Genomic DNA, 8,926 nt, shown 5'->3' with positions numbered 1-8,926 from the left:
ACCGACATGACCGGGGACTTTGCGCCATACGCGTAGGACGGGCGAACCGACATGACCGGGGACTTTGCGCTATACGCGCAGGACGGGCGAACCGACATGACCGGGAACTTTGCGCTATACGCGCAGGACGGGCGAACCGACATGACCGGGGACTTTGCGCCATACGCGTAAGACGGGCGAACCGACATGACCGGGGACTTTGCGCGTACGATCGAGCTATGGTCGAACCGACGTGACTCGGGTGTTTTTCTCTTAATTTCTCGAAAAATAACCTTATAACTGGTATGTTTTTTTCATTAATCAATTTATATTTATCCTTCGCAATTTTTTATATTCTTAATTTTTTCTGTTCTTTCATCAAAAATTGATTTTTCGTAACTTTTCTTATCGAGAAAAAAAAAATTTAATTTTTTTGAAAAAATATAATATTGACCTTTCATTTATACCGTCATGTTAATATACTTATAATTTTTTTTTACTCTGAGCGATATATATAGAACGGGCGAACCGACATGACCGGGGACTTTGCGCGTACGGTCGGGCCACCGAACCGACATGACTCGGGCATTTTTTTCTTAATTTCTCGAAAAATAACGTTATAACTGGTATGTTTTTTTTCATTAATCAATTTATATTTATCCTTTGCAATTTTTTATATTGTTAATTTTTTTTGTTCCTTTATTAAAAATTAATTTTTCGTAACTTTTCTTATCGAGAAAAAAAAAATTTAATTTTTTTGACAAATCTATTATTGACCTTTCATTTATACCATCCTGTTAATATATTTGTAATTTTTTTTACCAATTTGTATAATGATAATGATCATCGATCGAAGTCTAAGTTCCAGCGTACCCTCCGCTCGGTCTGTCGCTACAGCGGTTTTGCACCATAAGCGGCCGTGCATTAGCCCGGTCGGCGCCGACATGGTGGCCGGCCGTTCGGTTACTGTAAGAGAAGCGACGGTCCGGTGCGGCCGGGCGGAGCAGCGTCGGGCGCGTGTCCGTTCTACGATCTCGGTCGAGATACGGTACACCGCTCCTCGGGAAATACTTTCTCGACTGTTTCTGTCCGGTTCTTACCGATCTTTCTCCACACTGCATAGCCGCGAGTCGGTGTCTATGACCGAATGGCTCTTGAGCGGCAAAGCGACCTATAGGGGGACGCTGGTGACCTGTATGTATGGCTTTTGCCATGTGTACTTGTACGACTGAGCATCAACTTTTAGCCTCGAGCGATCGGGCCTTTCTAACACCTAAGGATATATAAATCCCTAGGGCGTACGGGCGTGTCGAATAGTTCTTGGTGGCTTGCAATACGACACGTTTCGTATGATGAGCTTTGAGTTTGTAAAAGTGAGAGAAAAGAAACGACGTGCGATGTTATTGTAACACCACGTTGTTAAATAAAACACAATATTATATTATAATTTTTATATATATGATATTGTGAAGTATGATTCTTGAAATTGTGAATGAACGGGGCATATTGTGGAAGTGCTGATATTACATTGGGATATGCCTCAGCGTGAATTTATATTACGCGCTTTATGAAATTAAATTTTTTCAAAAGGTTACCAAATGTTTAGCATGCTTGATACGTGCTCGAATATTTATAAAGACCTATTGTAGTCGATCGGTGAGGGGGCACTGACGACGAAAATATATATATGTCAAAATTGGCAAAATATATTAATAATAAACTAAGATCCCTGGTTGATCCTGCCAGTAGTCATATGCTTGTCTCAAAGATTAAGCCATGCATGTCTCAGTACATGCCGAATTAAGGTGAAACCGCGAATGGCTCATTAAATCAGTTATGGTTCATTAGATCGTGGACACATTTACTTGGATAACTGTGGTAATTCTAGAGCTAATACATGCAAACAGAATTCCTCTCAGAGATGGGAGGAATGCTTTTATTAGATCAAAACCAATCGGTGGCGGACGGCTCGTCCGTTCGTCCATCGTTTGTTTTGGTGACTCTGAATAACTTTGTGCTGATCGCATGGTCATCTAGCACCGGCGACGCATCTTTCAAATGTCTGCCTTATCAACTGTCGATGGTAGGTTCTGCGCCTACCATGGTTGTAACGGGTAACGGGGAATCAGGGTTCGATTCCGGAGAGGGAGCCTGAGAAACAGCTACCACATCCAAGGAAGGCAGCAGGCGCGCAAATTACCCACTCCCGGCACGGGGAGGTAGTGACGAAAAATAACGATACGGGACTCATCCGAGGCCCCGTAATCGGAATGAGTACACTTTAAATCCTTTAACGAGGACCAATTGAGGGCAAGTCTGGTGCCAGCAGCCGCGGTAATTCCAGCTCCAATAGCGTATATTAAAGTTGTTGCGGTTAAAAAGCTCGTAGTTGAATCTGTGTGTCACAGTGTCGGTTCACCGCTCGCGGTGTTTAACTGGCATTATGTGGTACGTCCTATCGGTGGGCTTAGCTCCTTGCGGGCGGTCCAACTAATATCCCATCGCGGTGCTCTTCACTGAGTGTCGAGGTGGGCCGATACGTTTACTTTGAAAAATTAGAGTGCTTAAAGCAGGCTACCTTTGCCTGAATACTGTGTGCATGGAATAATGGAATAGGACCTCGGTTCTATTTTGTTGGTTTTCGGAACCCCGAGGTAATGATTAATAGGGACAGATGGGGGCATTCGTATTGCGACGTTAGAGGTGAAATTCTTGGATCGTCGCAAGACGGACAGAAGCGAAAGCATTTGCCAAAAATGTTTTCATTAATCAAGAACGAAAGTTAGAGGTTCGAAGGCGATCAGATACCGCCCTAGTTCTAACCATAAACGATGCCAGCCAGCGATCCGCCGAAGTTCCTCCGATGACTCGGCGGGCAGCTTCCGGGAAACCAAAGCTTTTGGGTTCCGGGGGAAGTATGGTTGCAAAGCTGAAACTTAAAGGAATTGACGGAAGGGCACCACCAGGAGTGGAGCCTGCGGCTTAATTTGACTCAACACGGGAAACCTCACCAGGCCCGGACACCGGAAGGATTGACAGATTGATAGCTCTTTCTTGATTCGGTGGGTGGTGGTGCATGGCCGTTCTTAGTTGGTGGAGCGATTTGTCTGGTTAATTCCGATAACGAACGAGACTCTAGCCTGCTAAATAGACGTAACTTATGGTATCTCGAAGGCCCTCGGCTTCGGTCGGTGGGTTTTTACTACCAACGTACAAACAAATCTTCTTAGAGGAACAGGCGGCTTCTAGCCGCACGAGATTGAGCAATAACAGGTCTGTGATGCCCTTAGATGTTCTGGGCCGCACGCGCGCTACACTGAAGGAATCAGCGTGTTTTCCCTGGCCGAAAGGCCCGGGTAACCCGCTGAACCTCCTTCGTGCTAGGGATTGGGGCTTGCAATTATTCCCCATGAACGAGGAATTCCCAGTAAGCGCGAGTCATAAGCTCGCGTTGATTACGTCCCTGCCCTTTGTACACACCGCCCGTCGCTACTACCGATTGAATGATTTAGTGAGGTCTTCGGACTGGTGCGCGGCCAATGTCTCGGCATTGCCGATGTTACCGGGAAGATGACCAAACTTGATCATTTAGAGGAAGTAAAAGTCGTAACAAGGTTTCCGTAGGTGAACCTGCGGAAGGATCATTAACGAATGAAACATACAAAAAGAGAATGCGTAACAAAAAGAGAGATAAACAAGGAGAAGGATAAAATGGAATTTCGATTCCATTACTAAATACCAAAATGTACTTTGTACATCGAACGAATAATGAAATCACGGAACGATGGCTTACGTGAGGAGGGAAAGAAAAAGAAATCCCTTCCGTCCGTTGTATCCGTTGATTTCGATCATTTTCGAATTTTCTTCTTACCAGACACGAAAATTCGACACGAAGAGAGAGGGAATAACGATAAATAAGCTCGAAGAGACGCTTGCGTGAAGGTCTATTTATCGAATAAACGGACCCGCCGTCTCGACGAGATGAATGTCGTTATGGTACGCAAAAAGATACAAAGGGACGCTTGCGTGAGATCGTCGTCGTCGTGTGTGCGTTTACGGATGCATATACGGACGCGATCCGCCGTCTCGATGATGTATATTTTTAATAAAGATTTATAAAGGTACGGTTTGCACGTACGTGTACGTATCACGTATGTATATGCATAATGGTATATACAAAATGATAAAAAAGAAAAAAGCGCTTGCGTGAGGTCGAATTTTTAAATGACCCGCCGCTTTAATAACATTACGTCCCTACTGAAATATATTGAAAACACAAAAATAAAATGACAAATGGCTTGACAACACAATAAGGCGCTTGCGTGAGGTCTTTTTTAAATAGACCCGCCGTCTTTATGAACGTATATGCGTGCGTTGCGTATGTGTATGTATATAGATACGTGCAAGAAAAGTACCAAATTCACATTTCTGTACCTCCTTTCTTTTTTTATTTTCGTTGCCTGAGCTCCCGTTATAAAACGGGAGATGGACGAGGACCGCACACCAAGACTTTGGGATCGAACGAAGCTGTCGAGATAATGATAATCGAAAAAGCGGTAAGGACAAGTAGCGCGTCGATAGTAAAACGAAATCGAAGGATGGACGAGCCGCCGTCGAACTTTGTTTCGCGACGTTCTCTTCGATGGATACCAGTTCGACCTCTTTTCTCTTATACGCTATAATCATTCTCGAATCGTGCTTCCTACCCATGGGTGGATGGTGTGATGGTCGTCGTCGTTGTAAGCTTTAAACCGACGAAACCAAGAACGGCGAAACCAAGATGCATCGCGTCGACGTGAGCCCGATTTTATCGCTTCTTATTTAAAAGTTGAAACGTTGTTCGTTCAGAGGGGAATATCGAATTATGTTCGGTTATACAGAGAGGCCATCGTGTCGTGAGTCGGACACCCGTACCGTTAGCGGATATTCGCTTCGGAAATTGGGAGGTAAGACCGCTCGAGGCCAACCGAAATTCGTATCCCATCGAATTTTATCGAGAATGCAATATATACCTGAACGAATTATAGTTTTCAATATCGAATTTTTTAAGCGTATGGGCTCTGCGACCATGCTTCGAAGAAGAGTCGTTCTCTCCAGGTTGAGCGACGGTTTAAAAAAAAAAAGGATTCAGTATCGGGGTATCCTCGTCGTTTCCTTAATATAAAAAATAAAAAAGAAAAATACGATTACCCTGAACGGTGGATCACTTGGCTCGTGGGTCGATGAAGAACGCAGCTAATTGCGCGTCAACGTGTGAACTGCAGGACACATGAACATCGACATTTCGAACGCACATTGCGGTCCACGGATACAATTCCTGGACCACGCCTGGCTGAGGGTCGTTCACGTAACCCAAATACTGCTTGCGTTGCGTATCGTTACTCTTCGTACATTTGATCCTTTTTTTCTCTTTTTTGTAATCCCCGCCGTCGTTCTTTAAAATCGAACGTTTCCGAGTCGGGTGTCAAAAATCGAGGAAAGGACAAGTTACAAGGAGGAAGATGCGCGACGTACGAGCGATTGTTGGACGTTCGTTGGCGTTCGTCGCGGTCGTGACCGAGACTACAGAATCGAAATGCATGTGCTAGCGTGTGGTATGTAACAATGAAAATGTCACGGACCTGCGTGAGTGTTCTCGGTGTCGTGAGTCGTCCGTTTTACGTAACGGATGACCGCCCGTGTTTCACCGCTTCGTGCTCGTTTTCAACGTTATTTCGTACCCGCCACTGCTTCGATTCGTCCGTCTTTGGATCACGATTACATACCGCGCCCCTAACGTCGTCTGAAATTAATATTTCTGCGATACTGTGAGAAAGGATAAAATATGGGAGTTTAATATCGAGAGAGGAGGGAAGAGAGATCCCTTGATGGCGCGTGATGATTGCCGTTCGTCGAGATTGTTAAAGAAAAGAGAGAGAGAGAAGAGCCCCAGGAATCGGAATACCCACTCCGTTCCTTCGTGTGTGTCATACTCTGTCGGAACTATCCGCTGGACCGTCACATCAACGTGCACGCGAGTCCTTAAGCGATACGTTTTCGTACCAGAGATCGAAGACTCCACGGAGATAATAGGATACGTAAGATGAGGACGAGTACGATTCTCTTTGGCGAGGCTTTTCTTTCGTTTTTCTTTTTCCTTTTCGAGACGACAAATTATGGCATCTCCGCGCAGAGGAAGAGAAATTTCCTGAATCTAGTGTTGGTCATCCCATGCCTTTTTCGTTGTCTATCGCCGGACCGCATGTCCATGTCGGTCGTCCAGTCCCCGGAAACGGCTCGTGATATTTTTCCTTGCGTGAGTTTCACTTTGCCTCATTTTGTTTTTTTCTCTTTTTCTCTGTACAGCAGTAAAGAGACTCGTGCACGCCTCGACGTACCATCCCCGGCCTGTTCATCGTCTTTGATGGATCAGGGTATTATAATCGGGTTGAGCTTCGAAGGCGTGTATCGGTGATTTCGATCTCTGTACAGATGAGAAAACGACGGAGGTTTTAAAAAAGTAGGAACCGCTGGAATTGTCAACGGAAGCTAAAATAGAGGACGGGCGTTAAAACAAAACCGATATTCGGACATCTTGCGTGAGTCTGGACTCGAACATGAATACGACATACGATAATTGGCACTATGGTGCGGTGCATATTTAAAACACTACGATTGCAAAAAGGAAATATTCTTCTTCTTCTTCGCAATAATACTCTTTTCTTTCATTACCTTCTTTTTATTTTTTCTCTCTGGCTGTAACTTCATCGTACAAATGAAAAAAGAGAGTAAGTTCGACTCATTGGGATTTTGCGTCGGGACGTAAATAAAAAGTTACTCGTTGGTACAATCGAGATCGGGATGTGCGAGCATAACGATTGATGGGGATGATACAGTGCCTCCACATCGAGCCGACCCGACCGTTGTCCATACGAGAATTTCCCCGCCTGCCTGAAATTTCGAACGATGAGAGTCGATGTCTCTTTATGTATCGATGCAAGGATACGTACCAATAATATACATGGGAGAGAAAAAGAAGGGGAAAAGTATTTGTAATACGAAAAAGAAAGGAGAGATATCTAGCGAAGACGCAAGGGAAAAATTCTTCTTCCATTTCGAATTTTTATTTTTTTTTCCTTTTTCCTCCTTCTATTCGAATTTAATTAAAAAAAAAGGAGGGAAGAAAAGGAAAAAATATAACCTTCTCTCGTTAACTTTCTTATTCTTCTCGTTGGTACACGCTACATGTCACGAATATATTTCGTGTTATACGTAGAGACGACCTCAGAGTAGGCGAGATTACCCGCTGAATTTAAGCATATTAATAAGCGGAGGAAAAGAAACTAACAAGGATTTCCTTAGTAGCGGCGAGCGAACAGGAATGAGCCCAGCACTGAATCCCGCGGTACCGCCGCTGGGAAATGTAGTGTTCGGGAGGATCCGTTTATCCCGTGACGTCGAACTGCGTCCAAGTCCATCTTGAATGGGGCCATTTACCCGTAGAGGGTGCCAGGCCCGTAGTGACCGGTACGCGTTTCGGGAGGATCTCTCCTTAGAGTCGGGTTGCTTGAGAGTGCAGCCCTAAGTGGGTGGTAAACTCCATCTAAGGCTAAATACTACCACGAGACCGATAGCGAACAAGTACCGTGAGGGAAAGTTGAAAAGAACTTTGAAGAGAGAGTTCAAGAGTACGTGAAACCGTTCAGGGGTAAACCTGAGAAACCCAAAAGATCGAATGGGGAGATTCATCGGCAACGATGCTGGCTCCCGTTGGTGCGCGATGCTCCGGATGAATCCTCGTGGTTCATCGGCGAGGGCACACCACCTTCGGCTTGAATGTTCCGGCATCGTAGTCGTGCACTTCTCCCCTAGTAGAACGTCGCGACCCGTTGTGTGTCGGTCTACGGCCCGAGAGGGCGCCTGTCGCGTCGCTTCGCGCGCACGCGGCAGACCCTCGGTCGCCTGGCCGGCTGCACGACGGTACTCGCACGGTATCGGGCCGCAACCAATCCATTTTTTCGAATGTGTGTGCGTCAGGCCCGCCGCAAGCTCGGTCAGTTCTTACCCGGAGGCACGGACCTGGTGCCGTCCCCGGGCCTGGCCAGCTGTTAGCAGGCGGTGTCCTTGGACTGGCCAAGACTCGAATTACCGGTCGGCGACGCTATTGCTTTGGGTACTCTCAGGACCCGTCTTGAAACACGGACCAAGGAGTCTAACATGTGCGCGAGTCATTGGGATGCAAAAACCTAAAGGCGAAATGAAAGTGAAGATCGGACTTTGTGCCGATCGAGGGAGGATGGGCCGCGTTACTATGCGGCCCCGCACTCCCGGGGCGTCTCGTTCTCATTGCGAGAAGAGGCGCACCTAGAGCGTACACGTTGGGACCCGAAAGATGGTGAACTATGCCTGGTCAGGACGAAGTCAGGGGAAACCCTGATGGAGGTCCGTAGCGATTCTGACGTGCAAATCGATCGTCGGAGTATTCTAAAGAACATTCTGAGGATCCAGATAAGGACCACGTTTTGCGGTATTTTGTAGGTTTCTTTTTCCTAAGGAGATCAGCTATGATAAGGAGTCGTGCTTCTTCATAACATCGTAAAGCTACTTATGTAAGTTGGCAGTGTGTAAGCATATTGGATGAATTTTTTCCTAATAAAAAAAAACAAAAAGTATTTATGATATTTGTACATTCAATTGTTCATTTTTATATGTGTTATATTATACTAGATTTTTCGAAAATATTTTACATAAAGAATATGTCATGTTTTATAATATTCGTTTCCATTAAAAAGATTTTATAATTTTTTTTAATATTTTTTTGTAGCAATTTTTTTTATAAAAAATCATCAATTGAAACAGATATTAAAATTTCACTTTTTCGTATTAAAATATTAAATGATTTTTTTAAATATTGATGCAAAAATGGCAATAGTTTATTGTATTAAGATTATGATTACTTATTAAGATT

The 8,926-nt window shown here is 44.8% G+C and overlaps 2 non-coding genes across 2 annotated transcripts; both read left to right on the top strand.

Moving 5' to 3' along the window:
• Positions 1 to 1,705: 1,705 nt before the first annotated feature.
• LOC133667631 (small subunit ribosomal RNA) lies at positions 1,706 to 3,626 on the top strand. The gene has a single exon (XR_009833292.1). It is a non-coding gene; the product is annotated as a small subunit ribosomal RNA (ribosomal RNA).
• A 1,540-nt stretch (positions 3,627 to 5,166) lies between these two features.
• On the top strand, positions 5,167 to 5,321 carry LOC133667622 (5.8S ribosomal RNA). Its single transcript, XR_009833283.1, has one exon. It is a non-coding gene; the product is annotated as a 5.8S ribosomal RNA (ribosomal RNA).
• Positions 5,322 to 8,926: the final 3,605 nt, after the last annotated feature.

The sequence above is a fragment of the Apis cerana genome, unplaced genomic scaffold (genome assembly GCF_029169275.1).
Source record: "Apis cerana isolate GH-2021 unplaced genomic scaffold, AcerK_1.0 Chr0_AcerK, whole genome shotgun sequence".
NCBI classification, from domain to species: domain Eukaryota; kingdom Metazoa; phylum Arthropoda; class Insecta; order Hymenoptera; family Apidae; genus Apis; species Apis cerana.
Note: the sequence above shows the minus strand (reverse complement) of the source record. Positions and strands in the feature narration are given on the sequence as shown.